Consider the following 14,653-nt stretch of genomic DNA (forward strand, 5'->3'; position numbering starts at 1 on the left):
GCATGAGGTACATTGAGTTCAAAACTCGCACAACGCATTGATTTTATGGGACTTCGTAAAAACGTTTAAGGAATTTTTTCAACCACTTTGGTTTTGGCTGCTTTTCGTCTAGAGCTGGTTTTTAAACACAAGCACCCCGTATCCCGAAATTGATGAGGTGGCGATGCGGTAGTTCTTTACCAAATTTTGTCTAAAAAAATAATGTCTTTGAACGACGATAAAGGATGATGTATTGGCCCCTGGGTTAACAAGGGGTTAAGCTCCTTGGAATCGCTTCTGCGTTTTGGAGCAATTAACTGTATGTCAAGGCAAGCCATGAGCTAGCGAGGTCTGGGTGTCCCTTCACCCCAGAATACTGTACAAACTGACCTAATAACTGTATATACTGACATGTTTCTCCCAAAAGGGATTTCAAAATGGATTTAAAATGGAATTTTCGTGACGTCTGTACGTATGAATGTATGTATCTCGCATAACTCAAAAACGATTAGCCATAGAACGTTCAGATTTTGTATACGAGATTGCTACAACGTCTAGTTGTGACGCTCCATTTTCTACTGCAGTCGGAAGAACCAATATGACTTCTTAAATCCATTTAGTGCGAATACTAGTTATTATTACTTGCGCAATTGCTGCAAAGTTAGTTAATAATAATTTATTTCCTAAACAGTATTGATTAATTGATTATATTATCTCCTAAGTTTAATTAAAGTAGAATTATTTTAAAAGTGTGCATCCATACTGGTAAGTTATATTTTGAAAGATGTTTTGAAGTAATTTGAAAGCAAAATGTTAATAATGTTTTAACGGGGACTGGAGTTAAATCATCACGAAGAATAATATTTCAATTGTAAAAGGAAAAATTAAAACATGTAATCATTGTCATTGATCGGAAATTAGTTGACTTTTCAAGGGGAACAAACCAACTCTCGTTCAATGAACAATAATTGATAAAAATACGTAAATACGAAAGTGTTTCGTCTTTACTCGAGTTATAAGTTAAAGCCAAACCGGCAATTCTAGTCAGACCAAATATTTCCGCGAATAGTAGGAATTATGAACTAATGCTGATACTCAAAGAACTTATTCTCATGAAGCATTTTAGTCAATTCAATTTGGAGTAAAAATCAATTACTGTAGAGAAATCCTGTAAAACTCGAGTAACCGTCCCCGACACTTTCATCGTTACGCATTTGAGTACTATATTATTTGTAGAAATTAAACATTGGAAATTGTCATTATGAAATCGAATTCAAAGTAAAGTTGAAATAAACATAGAAGATTATATAAAAGATAAATAATGCAAACTTTGTAAAAACAAATCAAAGAAAATATAAAAATAATATAAAAATAATAGTAATATAAATAAGATCAGTGAATGTACATGAAGATATAAAGGCCAGAAAGGTATTAAGTAACTTACATTCTTTCTAGTGGGGGAGTTGGCAAAGTGTTCTCTTCGTGTCTGACTCAGAAGTGTAGGGTGTCCGAAAATTCTTAGCGGCAGTAGGGGCTTTGAATAATATCAGTCGGTAAGACTTGGGTGAAGTAATTTATGGTAGTGGGTGGGACTTGGAATATATATATATATATATAGTAAGTTTATAACTAATGTTTCATATATATATATATATAGTAAGTTTATAACTAATGTTTCATATATATATATATATAGTAAGTTTATAACTAATGTTTCACAAGGAGGAAAATTTTGAAATGCATAGTTAATAAATTTCAAATAAATGCAACAAAGGATTTCATAAATGTAAAAATGTAAACTTTTAAACAATCAATAACCTAAAATTTGATTTATTTTTTCCAGTGACGTATTTTAATTATTCACTTTCGGTTTCAATTCTTTAAACAAAATGGAATTCTCTTTATTTGAAGTAAAAGTTCTAATTGAATTTCTTTCCTTGTTTTTTTCACCTAAGTTTTATAATTTCACTAAAGTTTTAAATAATTTGGACTATGTGATATATGTTTAAAAGTTAAATTTTGATTTTTTTCACTGAAGTATTATTATTATTTACTTTCGGTTTCAATGCTTTAAACTTATTAAAATTCTCTTTACTTAAAGTATAAGTTCTAATTGAATTTTTTCCTTGCTTCGGGAAGGGGACAGAATTTTTGGGTGAACTATTATAATTAAAATACACTGAAATGGTTCATCGGCTAATTCTGAATACAGAAAAGCAAGGATTTTTGTAGAAGAGAGATTTCAATTAATTTCAATGTTCCTTTTCCATGATGAAGTAGCATTGAAGTTGATTGAATTACTAAATTTTTCATATTTAATAAATTTTTGTTGCATTTATTTGAAATCTATAAATTATGAATTTCAAAATTTTCGTCTTTGTAAAACATTAGCTCTAAATTTCTTACTTTATATCATTAATGATAATTTTCTGCCAGCTTAAAGCACGAGGCATATTTATATTTTGTTTTTAAAAAAATATTTTTAAAATTATATATATATAATATATACAAAAAGAAACATAATAATATGCTAAAAATTTTTTTTAAACCCGTCCTGCGCTATAGCTGAAAGATTAAAGTAAAATAAACTTGAAGCATCTAAAGTTTATATGAAATTGGAATCAAAGCAAGACAATCCCTCAACATTATTGTAACGAAAATTCAAAACCAAAATCAGAACTACGCCGAGACTACCCGTCAACGGTTGTTTTGCACAAGCTCTTAATATAGGTATATAAATCTTAATAATAATTAGACACAGTGAGTCTACTGTTAGAGCATCTGTTTATACTTTCAATATTTATAGAAAAAGAAATAAATTTTAAATATAAACTTACTTGGATTCTGCACATGCTTCTTGACGAATAACAATTTTATTAACACTTGACATCAGCAGCTTCACAGTTTCCTTGAATTCAAGCAGGATTTCTCTACTAGGATATTATTCAATAAATAGTTAAAAAAATTACATAATTCAATTAATATATTAAATTCATAAAACGCTTATCTCACTAAGCAAACACTGATCAGAACGTACGTGGCAACGCCGAAAGCTGATGCCATCCACAAAAATGGATTCATAAAACAAAGTCTCGTGTTCATTCATCAGAGTTGCCCACCAGCGGCCGAGCGGTAAAGTCGCTGAACACTGGTAGTTCGGTCCGAGGTTTGAATCCCGTGAACGGGCTGGCTGCATGGGTGTTTTCGTGGTTTTCCCCATGTGTAACGTGTATACGAACCAGTTTCCCTTAAAAAGTCCTCCACGAAGGCATCCCTCCCCTTAGGCAGATAGCCCTCAAGGCTTTGCCGTAGTTAAATAACCTAACCTAACATTCATCAGAGTTATTCATAAAACAAAGTCTGGTGGATATCTCCCGAAGTTTATCGATGGCATTACATAACATTTATTAATAATTGCAACCATGCAAAAGAAGAACACAATATCTAAACAAATCAAAATTAAAGAACTAATTCATAGTAGAACAAACTCGAAATATAAAAATGCGAAAGGGAAAATATACAAAATTATAAAAATAAAAATTAATCTCCTTTTACTGATGTATGATATATTTAGTTTTTCAACATCCTTATTTAGCCTCCAGATGCTATTATTTGATAAAACTGTTGCATTGTTGTCCATATTCAGTTAGCGGAATTTAGAAATATTGTTACGGAATAAAAGTAATAATATTAATAGTTCAAATTAAAAGCGAGATAGTACAGAATTGCAGATGTCATCAACATGATGATTTCTAGGAAAATTTAGACTATGTAGCCCAATAGCTCTGTGTGAACAAGCGTAAGTTAGCTACAAAACATTAATTGTAGCAGTAAGTTTTAATGCTAGGAAATAATATACATAGTGTTGTAAAACATCAGCAGTTTTGACAAGAAATTAATGTTATTATTATATATCTTCTGTATATTTGAAAAATGAAGAAATATATCATGTAATTATGTAGAAATATTAAAATGTTTTCAATTATATATATCATGAATTAAATGCATTTTAAATCAATCAGATTAGAAATTAAAAAAAGCATTGTTAAGAACTGTGTGTAATGCTTTTAAATAGCTTGGCTTGTTAGTCAATAATATATTAGATTTTAAAGGTAAATATGTTAAATTTTGCCAAATGGCAAGACTTAAATGAAAAGCGAAACAAGTTTACGACTGACGATATGAAGTCACATTTCAAAACTAATAGCCCTTTTAGATTAAAAAAAAAAGTTCTGAAAATAATTTGCAATGGTTCATTGGTATTATTTTACGCAAAATTCAGTAAAATGAAATTTACCCGTTGAAATCAGCACCAAATTAAACTTTGTAAATTCTAGCGCATGTTAAAGGTTGTCTCATCCAGAATTTTATTACTAACCATTCATTTCAGAGCAAAATAAAACAGTAATTGCCATTTATATGACAATCAATATCAAAAATTTAAATCTGCGTTTTACGCAACATAGAAAAACTTTAAAAGATCTACTGTTTACCATGCAATTAAGGCATTTTATTCTGCTATCAACTCTACCAATTATTAATTCCATTATTCAGTTTACTCTTTCTGCTCAATATATGCAGTGTAAAATTTTCCATAAATTTATTAATTCATTTTATTTTGAGGTGAGCTTTTATTCAACTCTCAATGTCAATGAGAATGTTTAGTTCATTTTTTATTCGGTCTCAAAAGAGAAATCAAAATACGTGGATTTATGTACGTGTATTTATGAATCAAAATACATGAGAAATCACAGTGAGAAAAGCATTGCTACCTTAAACTGTGATTATATATAACAAATGCAGTGAATTATAGTTAAAAAATAGTGAAAATATTTATATTTCTGAACTATTTCATATATAACATTTTCAGTTTCGCATATGCGGCAATTTAAGAACTTTTTTATGTATACCAATTTTTTGAAATATCTGCAAATTTTTGTATCTTCAAGGAAAGCTTATTCTTTCACCTTTAGTATATAAGTAATGGTAATTTACCAGATAAAATTACTTAATGGGGAATACAGAAAAATATCTAACCACTTACCTTTGTGACTTCATCTGCAAAGAGACTAAAAAAGTAGTTCAGCTAAATCTGCTATAATAAATATTTATAATAATGCTAAATTATGCAATATCTATTAATATGACAAATTTTTGTAAAGCTATTTATTTGGATGAAAAATAAACACATTCAGAAATTTATGGCACTATATTATGATTAACAGAGGAAAAACACTTTTCAAAATTCAAAATAGTTTTTATTAATCCAATTTATCACATTTTATTTGAATTCATGAAAAACAATCTTATATCCATGTATTCTTATGTATATAAGAACTCTTGATAAATTGGATCTCTGTCATTGCCTTTCACAGCACCTAAAATAAAAAAACACTCACAATTACTATATGTGAATATAATTCATAATTAAACAAATGACTATTAGAATGCAAATTAAAGGAAGCATTTAAAATATTTTAACATTTAGTACCTATAAACAGAGTAGCAATTATTTGATTTTTCGATTATAGTAAAATAAACATGGGGGATGCCTTTTAAAATTTTTTATGTCAGAAAATAAACTCAAACCACCAGCTGAACATATGAGCAGTTTTATCAATCAGCCACTGGTAGGTAACCTGGATACTGAATCAACATATAAAGTTGCCAAGATAAAGAGAGAAACAAAATTATGATAATCACATCTTACCTATTCATAAAACTATTTTAAATTTAATGTGTAGGCAAGTCCAAAAAGAGTGAGAATAAATTTATTTTGCAACACAAAGTAAAGTCTTGCAGGAGCAAAAAAAAAACTTGTCTCATGAGATTGGCAAGTAAAAAATAATTAACTGCATCTGGTAACATTTATCTGACAACACATAAGTAATTGTTAGCTACGTGCAGAAAATAAAATCTGATCAGGGGCGTAGCTAGAAAAGGGCAAGGGAGGCATCTGTCCTCGGGTGCAGAATCCAAGGGGCGCCAAACTGATGTTAGAACATTTTAGAATTAAATGTTTTCCATCCTTGGCAAGCAGTAGGGGGCACGAAATCTTCAGTTGTCCCTGAGCGCTGAAAACCCTAGCTCTGAATCTGATCATGTTAATGCAATTTTAAACTTTTGAATTTAACCGCAGAAATTTACCAAAGAAGTACTTGTAACAGTAGTAAATGAAGATGTGGCTAATCTTTACTGTATGGTACACCTTGGTTTCTGTCTGAAAAATCGCAAAGTGGTATTGGTTGTTTGTGAAATGTGGAAGCCCATTGCGTCAAATAAGTTTTTCGGTAACCCTAATGTTGATAATGTTGGCGAAAGTAGCCTTTGGGAAAAAAAAAAACTTTTTTTTTTGTCAATAAAAAGGAGTTATTTCTGCAAATATTGCCAACGTGCTGTGATAAATTTAGTTTTGGGCTACTTTTTTTAATAGTAAACCTTTTGTACGGTCCCAGGTTTTTGGTTCTTACCATTCTTTTCAATTGCTGTGTTTGGTTGCACGGAAGTGGTATGGTCTTGTATTATGAACATGCTATTTATTATTTTGGTGTGGGTACCATCGTTTGAGTATGTCTGAGGTGACTAAGAGACGAAAAATTTAATTGAATTGCTTACCTGGAGGATGGTGGTGGGAAGCTTAAACATATGCATGTGAAAAAAAAAGGTATGTTAAAAAAATGACGTTTCATTTATTTTTTTTGTCTCTGTGTGTTAATTTTTGTTAGAAGATTTGTTGTTTAATGTTTTTATGTTAGGAAATATGTATTTTTGGTAACTTATTTCTCTCTGTGTATTTTTGGTTGTCTGTGTGTTAAGACAGTGGCGAATTTTTTCTGGTAACTATGCTATTTTTAACTTTCTGATTTTCTTAAAGTGAAAATGGATCAATGTGTACATGGACAAAGTTAAGGCAGTGCACAATGCCCAGTTTGTGCAGTTCTCTGTTTTAATAGGTCGATGTGTACATGGACACAGAGTTTGTGTATGTCTTTGACTTCTTATTTTGGTTTTGTGTAGCGGCCACCTTGAAATTGGTGCCGATCCTCTCAGGTGACGATCTTGATGTAAAAAAAAGAAACGATTCGCCAAGGGTTACAGTAGAGTAAATTTTTACCAAAGATGTTCTACCATAATCACCATTTCAATGGTTTAAACACTAGTGGAGCAGTATGCAGAGATGAAGATTTGAGTTTTGTTTACACAGCATGATGGTTTAGGCACTGCAGCCATTACAGTGAACAAAATTATAATAAACATAGCCACAATAATTGTCTATAAATATTGATGTATAACACTGCATTAACTAATATATTTCTTATGCTAGTATATACAGAATCCTTAATTGAAGGGAAAATCAGAAGACTGTGCATGCATTTTCCTTTAACTGAAACATGGATTTGACCATACAAATCTCAGTCTTACGGGACATGCCACACTATGCAGATAGACAGTAAAAAGTGCTTGTGTTGTTTTTATTTGTTAGAGGTATGAAATAAATATACTTCTAGATTTTAATTTTTTCTTTTCTTGTTTTACATTTGGATTACCTATCATAAAGTAAGGAATTTTGATGATATTACAATATCGGAGTTAAAATAACAATTATTGGACATGTTAAAGTAATGAAAATTTTAAATTAGGTTAAAAAGTAACCCTTAATGTGGCATATTTTTGAATTAAACTCTATCGACATTAAAAACAACATCCCTCTTTATTAAGGACTTTAATTAACTAATTTTAAATACGGAGCTATGAATGAATTTTTTCCCTTGCATGTTATAATAATTGAAACAAAATTACTCTGATATAGTCAAAATTCCTAAATGCAAGTACATTAAATTTACTTTAGCAATTTAAAGAGATGATACACACTGAACACATGAATAAATTTCTATCAAAGAATAATTTATTAAATTTGGCCCGTTCCATGGTAAACTTTAACCATTAGATTACATTATTACACCATGTTATCAGTTTGAAAAGCAAGTCATATGCCAGATCTTGGATGTAAAAGAAATGCACAAAATAATATACAGATTATTGAAAAATGATGTATACCAATGTTTATAGATATGATTAAATGTAACAGAAACTTTACTGTCACAACCACATTTTTAAATGAAATGTATTATTTTAACATTTTACAATATTTAAGGTATGGCATTAAATGCAACATTATGTGCCTGGATATAAGTTAGTAAATTAAAAAATAATAATAATAATCAAAGAATGAATGTCATGAAAAATTTCAAAAACAAGCAGAATTTAATTTAGACCTTTAGACGCTTATGATAAATAAATTTGAGAATTCTTCACCCAAAATTAAATTATAATTAACTAAAACCAGTTTGACTGACCTTCTACAAAATCCTTCAGCTGCAATTTTTTCTAGCTTGAAAACCAAATTCTTCTCCACATGGTAATAACATCTTAACCAGTTGAAATTCCTGCAGAAAGTTTGATAACACAGTAATAGAATTAATAGAATAGAAAAATTAACACAAAAGTATAGAACATCATTTAAACTTAACATTATTACAAATTTTGGTGCTTTCTGACTATCTGCAAAGCTGTGAAAATTGGCAAAATGGTTAGTTTATGGTTCATATCTACTGCTCTGTTCACAAGTAGTAATTCAAATAAGCACTTTATAAGAAACAAGAAATTTTAGGATGCACACACACAAAAATATATACATTGAGTCAATATTCACATATTTTTCATCCAATGGAATACTATTCAGAAATAAAGATTAAATATAAAGCATGTAAATACATGTGTGTGGTATGCATATTCATAGTTTGCTATTATCGTGTGCATACTCTTGCTGTTTTAGCATAAGTTGAAGCTGTGAGGGCAGATAAGAAAGTATCAGAATTTTTCATGTATAAGAAAAGATTGCTCTGATAATAGTATCTCAATTGTTTAGCACTGACATTTACATAGCGCATTAGAAATATATAGTAATACATGTATAATAAAAAGATAATTGCATATTATTAATTCATTTTTTTAAATACCAAACTTTAACAATTCTTTCACATATAATTAAACAGAATTCTTTCACATGAACATCTAAAATCCATTCTTAACTAAAGAATAAATAATAAAACCATGTAAATTTCTTATCAAGCCCATCATTTCCGAAATGTCTACTTCTGAAAGTTCCCAGCATTTCTCAATATATTATTAAATTACTAAACTAAGCATCAATGATCATCATGTTCGCTAATGTGGCAATATCTTTCACACTTCTTTGTTACCACAAGTAACAAGTAGGCTTCAATAAATCTTTAACTGTTACATGTTACTTTTGTCTAAAATTTGTACAAATAATAAAATTAAATGAGCTCTTTATAATATGCTCAAAGAAATAATTTTGTATGAAAATTTGTATGTTATATATTGGCCTGATTAATGATTCAGGAAATAATTCGGGTTTTCAAAGTGCTTCCAATAATTCAAATTTCAGCTTGTGTCAAAATAAAATCTATAACACAAAGATAAGCAAATTTCCTTATGAACAATGCATTTTAACATTATTCAATCACTGGCAATCACATAGTACTGATTGCTTCAATAAACATTACTGTAACTGTGTTATTTAAAAGACTGTAATGTTTTAACTATTTCCTTAATTAAAACATTACAGTCTTTTCCTCCTTCTAACACCAAAAGAAAACCCAGATAAGAAATATAAAAATATCAGTAAAAATAAATTATATTATTGAATGACACTTTACATTAATTACACTTATGCATATATTATTTTATTATAAATTATTTCAAAATCAAGGAAGAGAAGGGGGAGAAACTTTAATATTGACATTTCTAAAATGATATAAACATTAATCATTTAGCACAGTTTGTTATTTCAGACAAAAAGAATTCACTTTTCTGGATAGCATTTATATTTCCATCTCACTTTCAATGAAACATTAAGAGAAATGCATATAATTTAAACACCAGTTTATTTTATTTATCAGACAGATTATGTCAACTCGAAAAAACCTATCAGTAAAATTCAATAGCAATAATTCTGAATGTTAGGCAACTTGCAAGATTCAACAAAAATTATCAATACTTTTATTATAATGACAATACTACAGTAACATGAACATAAAATTAAACTGCATATAACTATAAAATAAGCCAGCATATAAAAATGGTGCATTGGTTTCTAAAACAATGGGCTCGATGAAAAAATACATGTATTATGGTAGCTATTCATATTCTTCAGCTTTCCTAATATTCTCATGTTCACTTTACATAACTAAAGTATCTAAAATACAATAAAAATGCAAACAATATTTATGAGACTAGCGGGCAAGCCCGCCAGCTGAGCGGGCTGAAGCCCGCTTTTCATTGTTCAATGTTCATGAGTTTCCATTGTAATTTCGCCGTTATTCGAAAGTTGAACCGAACTACCAGTGTTCAGCAATTTTGAGCAGTCTGCGTCCGCTTTGTTCACCTATGTATGGAGAAGATACTGCATAAACGATACACATGCGTAAAAGCAAGAAAACACCCATGGAGCCAGCCCGTTCGCCAGGATCGAAAGTTGGACCGAACTACCAGTGTTCATCGGTTTTGTGCTGGCTGCGCCAGCTTTATTCACATATGCATCCAGAAGACACTGCATACACGATACACATGCGGAAAATCACGAAAACACCCATGCAGCCAGCCCGAAACATGGACCGAACTACCAGTGTTCAGCGGATTTGAGCGGGCTGCGCCCGCTTTATTTACGTATCCGTCTATTAGATACTGCATACACAATACACATGCCTAAAATCACAAAACACCCATGCAGCCAGCCCTTTCGCGGGTATTCGAAAGTTAGACCGAACTACCAGAGTTCAGCGCTTTTGCTCGGGCTGCGCCCGCTTTATTCACGTAGGCTTCCAGAAGATTCTGCATACAGGATACACATGTGTAAAATCACGAAAACACCCATTATTCGCGTATACGTCCAGAAAATACTGCATACATGATAAATCACAAAAACACCCATGCAGCCAGCCCGATCGCCTTTATTCGAAAGCTGGACCGAACTACCAATGTTTAGCAGTTTGCGCGGGCTGCGCCCGCTTTATTTACGTATGCATCCACAATATACTGCATACACGTTACACATACGGAAGATTACGAAAGCACCTATGGAGCCAGCCCGTTCGCCGAGATTCGAAAATTGGACTGAACTACCAGTGTTCAGCGATTTTACAGCTCAGGCTTTTTGCCAAGTGTAATCGCAAAAATTTTCGGGTATTATATTCAAACAGTAGATTCGTTATTAAAATTCCTTTTGATAAACTTTAACATAATCGCACACAAAGGTGCATCAATATATATATTAATGTAAGTAATCAATCATAATTATTTATAATAAGAAAACTTTCCATATACCATATCCGAGCAACAGAAATTCAATTTAAAACCCTGAACGAAAAAAAATTTAATCAGAATTTAAATAAATAGTTTAATTATTATTTTTTTGCAATTAAAATTTCTTAATTAAAATTTAATTTAATATTAGCTTTATGCGAACAGAGACATTATATTAATGCATTTATATATAATAACAAAAGCAGTGAATGATTACGTAGCTCAGTAACACAAATGAGCACGCTGATTTAAGCTATTAGACATATTAATTTGTATTACTCAAAGTTGCTTTTCTTATTCAGATCCAAAAATCACGAATTATTCGAAAAATGCACAAAAAATACGTATCTCGGCAACCGACAGTCCGATCGGCTCGCAATTTACAATCTTATAATTGCCAAATTTTGAAAAGAGGTTTGGTCTTTGTTCCAGACAGATTGGCAAATTAGAAGATTAATTAGCCATAATGAATAAAAATCCTCCACTATTTTAATTTTATCCCTGGCGAATGGCCTTGACGATTCCAAAAGTCGTGCGGAAACCATCTCCCCCTCTCCGACACCCGTCGCTTTCGAATCGAAGGCCGTCAACCAAGAGTTAAGAAGGGGAGATAAGGTAGTAGCGCTTTTTTAATGAATCTTCTAATTAGGCTCCTATTTAGCAAAACAGTTTACAACGAACACTAACCTTTATTTGAGCATCCGGGAAGTGCAAAATTCAAAATTTGAACGAATTCGGTTAATTCTTTCAAGAGTTACATATTTTTGTGCATTTTTCCGGCTGAATTTCTCTAATTAAGAAAAACGCACAAAAAACACGTATCTCAGCAACCGACAGTCCGATCGGCTCAGAATTTACAATCTTATAATTGCCAAATTTTGAAAAGAGGTTTGGTCTTTATTCCAGAGAGATTGGCAAATTAGAAGATTAATTAGCATAATGAATAAAAATTCTCCACTACGTTAATTTCGTCCCCCGCTAATGGCCTTGACGATTCTAACTGGAAAACGGATACAGCTGCAACCCCTCAAAACCCGTCGCCTTCGAATCTCAGCCTGTCCACAAAGATATTGGAAGGAAAGAAAAAGGGGTATTAGGGCGTTTTTAATTACCCTTTTAATTAGGCTCCTAATTCGCAAATCAGTGCAGAATCAATTCGATCCGTCGTTTCATCATCTCGCGGGTTTAAAATTCAAAATTTCAAAGAAATCGGCCGGTAAGTTCCGGAGATTCCGATTTTTTGTGCATTTTTCGGGCTAATTACCATCTTTGCTAATTAAAGTCGCACGAAGATGCGAATGGCCAAAATGGCGAGCCATGGACGTCCTGAATCCAACGGTATGCTCCGCTAAGCTCTACACCCAGCCGTTTCGGAGATGAGGTTACAAACAAACAAACAGACGCGCACAGATTTTAATAGTATAGAGAAAATGTTAAAAACAATCATAAGCATTTGATTGAATGACCATATTTCGTCTTCCTGCAAGTCGAATCTTAAAATGATATGCAGTTTGAAAAATGCTTAATCCTTTTATAAAATATTCAAAAAAGATTAAAAAAAGGTACTGTTCTGTTATCAGGACCGGGTTCAGAATTGTATTTATGTATGCTTGTATATTTGTATGTTATATGTATTTATGTATTTATGTATATTTATATGTATTTATGTATTTATGTATATTTATATGTATTATTATATATATATTTATATGTATTTATGTATGCTTGTATATGTATATTTATATGTATATTTATATGTATTTATGTATGCTTGTATATTTGTATGTTATGTCTACATATACACATCTATGCACATACTTACGAACACAGGTTCATACATTTCCGATTCTGGTCCCAATAACAGAACAGTACCCCCAAAAAAACTTGAATTACAAACTAGATTAAGATAATGTTTCAACCATACATATTTTGGACAAAACAATGCAAACTCTTATTTTTATACAATTGTTCAAACTATTTAACATAAATTTATTGCTGCAATAAAATAATAAGCAATCTGATCACACATATTATTTTGAAACTGAATGCATAAAGTAGACTAAAAAAAATTCAGTCATAAACATTTGGATAGCAGGGCAAATTAGATATTTGAAAAGACAGCCAGCCATTGAGATACACGTAATTCACGACAGAATGGTAACAATTCATAAAGCTGTGAAACATTTAACTGTCAAAATGACATAAATAACATAAATTCGAAAAGCAAAAAAAGTAAACATACAAGTATTGCAACTGAACTTACCTTTCATGCAACAAAAATTATCCATACAAGTTAACCTCATGGAGCAGCCATTTTGGATTTCGTTTCAAATCAAGACAGATGTTTACGGTTTGCGGAAGAATACGAGGAACTAGTAGTTTGCCGGATACAATGTGCAATGACGCGAAAGAATATAGTTTTGTAGAACTTCCTACATTATTCAGTAATAAACAGTACTATTTCCTAATTTTTTCTTTATCTATTTAATTAATTAATAGGGAAATAGTTAAATAATTCCGAATTCATTTTTAATGAAATGTAAAATTTTGCATGTATGGGACGACCACCTTCCGTCCAATACTTCTGAGAATATAAACAAATTTTGGAATCTGAGAGTATCAGTAAATAAATATATAGAATATCGCCTCTCAAACGACCACTTCTGAAAGTGACCAATAATTCTGAGATTATAAATAAATATTAAGCATTATTTCTATAAGACGACCATCTCTATATAAGACCAAAGTTTCTAGAATCTTGGATAGTCATCGGATATGTATCTTTACTGCGAAATTATCGCACGACTGTAATTCAATATCAATAACAGATCGCGCGATTGAAAAACGTTTTCTGTCCTGTAATTAGAGGAAAACAATTTTCCTTATGAGGTATTTCTCCCGCTTTCCTAGCGTGCCTTCGTGGTGTAATAGTTCTGCACGCTGGGCCGGTATTTCAGATGTCCTTGGTTCGATTCACGGCGAAGGCGGTTGCTAATTTTTCATCTCTACGGCTTCCCAAAAAAAAATCCTAATGTCTCTACAGTGGCGCCCGAATTAAAAAGGTGTTGGATGAGGTATATCCACACCCAGGATTTAGTGATTGGATCCCCTTTAAAAAAAAGTCGGCCTTTAAAAGGAGAAGTAATATAAGGTATTTCTCCCGCTTTCCTAGCGTGTCTTCGGCCCACCAGCGGCCGAGCGGTAAAGTCGCTGAACCCTGGTAATGCGATCCGAGGTTCGAATCCCGCGAACGGGCTGGCTGCATGGGTGTTTTCGTGGTTTTCCC

General features: G+C 31.5%; 1 long non-coding RNA gene across 1 annotated transcript; it reads right to left on the minus strand.

The window, feature by feature from the left end:
* Positions 1-5,224: 5,224 nt before the first annotated feature.
* LOC146992976 (uncharacterized) lies at positions 5,225-13,684 on the minus strand. The gene is made up of 3 exons (XR_015039238.1): positions 13,631-13,684; positions 8,337-8,426; positions 5,225-5,357 (listed from the first exon to the last, which is right to left on the minus strand). It is a non-coding gene; the product is annotated as an uncharacterized LOC146992976 (long non-coding RNA).
* Positions 13,685-14,653: the final 969 nt, after the last annotated feature.

Source organism: Stegodyphus dumicola, chromosome X2, assembly GCF_044657685.1.
Source record: "Stegodyphus dumicola isolate Sdum_Otavi_A_Nest chromosome X2, ASM4465768v1".
NCBI classification, from domain to species: Eukaryota; Metazoa; Arthropoda; class Arachnida; order Araneae; family Eresidae; genus Stegodyphus; species Stegodyphus dumicola.